This window comes from Osmia lignaria, chromosome 14, assembly GCF_051020975.1.
Source record: "Osmia lignaria lignaria isolate PbOS001 chromosome 14, iyOsmLign1, whole genome shotgun sequence".
NCBI lineage: Eukaryota > Metazoa > Arthropoda > Insecta > Hymenoptera > Megachilidae > Osmia > Osmia lignaria.
In genome coordinates this window covers 11,324,308-11,326,412 of record NC_135045.1, presented here as the reverse complement: position 1 = coordinate 11,326,412, position 2,105 = coordinate 11,324,308, and the positions used below count along the sequence as shown (strand labels likewise).

The 2,105-nt window shown below is 36.2% G+C and overlaps 1 long non-coding RNA gene across 1 annotated transcript; it reads right to left on the bottom strand.

The window, feature by feature from the left end:
- Positions 1-173: 173 nt before the first annotated feature.
- LOC117609040 (uncharacterized) lies at positions 174-1,792 on the bottom strand. Its single transcript, XR_004582491.2, has 3 exons — positions 1,558-1,792; positions 975-1,299; positions 174-537 (listed from the first exon to the last, which is right to left on the bottom strand). It is a non-coding gene; the product is annotated as an uncharacterized LOC117609040 (long non-coding RNA).
- Between the last annotated feature and the right edge of the window lie 313 nt (positions 1,793-2,105).

The following is a 2,105-nucleotide window of genomic DNA, read 5'->3' as shown; positions in this document are numbered from 1 at the left end:
TAAAATACCGTTTTATTAATTGTTTATTCGTGTTCAGAATAAATTGAAACATGATTTTTGATTTAACATGTAATTTTATTTATTTTTCAGCAGTTACCAGAGGATGGTTGTGCATAACGTAAATAATATGGGTCAATGGTGAATAATTTTATTACTATTTAATTTTTCCAGGTATTGAATATTTTTATTTTTCATCAGAATAGTGGTACATTAAATTTTTAAATTTTCAGGGTGAAAATTCAAAGACCAGGAGGTGAATATCGTCGCCAGGGAAAATTTAAGATGACAGTTGTTGCGGCATACGGTGCTCGCAACCCCCTGAAATCATCGAACCGGAAGGGGGTGTCGCCAAGGGCGGAGGCAGGACGCAAGTGCACAGGAGCACGGATCAGGTCTTCGGTATTCTTCATTCATAAACGCACTTCACGCTCCTTCCTCTTCTTCTTTTACCGATCCATGAACAGGATATCCTCTGTACCAGTGAATCGATGACCCACATCCAATGAAAAATCCCCCTTCTGTTTTTCTTGCCACTCTCTAGAAGATCATGGGAACGAGGAAGGCGGTAATCAAAATTTTTCTCAGGTGTGTGTCCTTGTTATTTCATGTAATAGATCCTCCAATTTTTTTGTGTAATTCATATGAAACTTAATCAGAAAATATTTTTTGATTAATAGATGAAAATAAATAATTGTTACAAATTAATCAATATAACAGAGTCTGGAAAATAATTTCTGTAAGTACCTTTATTTTTTATTTAAAATATTACTTAAATAATCTTTGAAAATATTTCTATTTCTTATTTAAAATATTATTTTACCCAGCATTGGGCTTAGAATATCCCAGTTATAGAAATTTCAGTTACGCCAATGTATATAATGTTTCGAAACAGCGAGGCATAACGAGGTAAATAGAAGAATGTTGTTGACATCGTACGAATTAGCGACGGTATATTATTCGTTTCGTGATCGTACCTGGCCGATTTACGCTGATAGTAAACATAGACCGTTCGAGGATCACAGTTTGTATCGTGCGCGTGTGAAGAGCAGAACGCTTTGCTCCGGCGTGATACAAAGTGTCCGTTGACGTGGTTCGCACAGTGGCTGTGGTTTATCGACAACCTGTCGCTCAGCTCGCTGAAGACGACGTCGAAAGTGCAGCGGGGTCCTTTTCCCTTCTGACGAAGCTGCTGTACGTGGTAATACAGTGTGTAGTCGAAGTTTCGTTCGAGTTTGCACGTCGGATCTGATTACATCCTTCGATGGGCTTCGTACAACATCGTGTACGTGCCTCGTTCACCTGACACACAAGGTAATAGATTGCCGATAGAACTTAACGATCTTATTATGTAATGAACAACAGTTTTACGTATACAGGAGAAAGTTCGTAGAATATAGTTTACGCTCGACAACTGGGTAAATGTTTACAATGCCTCAACGAGAAATCAATTGGAAAGAGGTAAATTCTATACATTTTTGCCTCCCGAATCTAAAACTGTTGATAAAACTTGTATTTTTTGGATACTTAGGTTAGATTATCAGAAAAAATATAACTTACCTCGCGGCGAACACTTGACCAGTCAGCAATAGTCTCCTTGCTCAGTTCTAATTCCTGTTCATAGAGTGCACAGCGCGGAGGACGTATCGTGAAAAAATATCGAATAAAACCGACAATCGGTGTGATATCAATATTAGAATTAGTTAGCCACGTACCACTTTTAACAGTTTGTTTAAATTCATACTTTGAAATTATTCTTTTCAAGGAGGCTATTGTTGACTGCTCAAGTTTTTGGCGCGAGGTAAGTTATATTTTTTCTGATAACCTAACGTAACCTAACTTATGTATCTTAAAAAATACAAGCGACCGCCAAATTTGATCAACAATTTTGGATTCGAGGGGCAAAAATACATAGAATTTATCTCTTTTCAATTGATTTCTCGTTGGGGCCCTAATTGTAGATATTTACCGATAACTGTTCTTGCTTTAAGAAAATTCAATACTTTCTTATGGGATACAGTTTATTACTTTTTAATATTTTCGTGCGATTTTTCGTTTCGTTAAAAGATTCAATATTTTATTATGGAATACAGTTTATTATTTTTAAT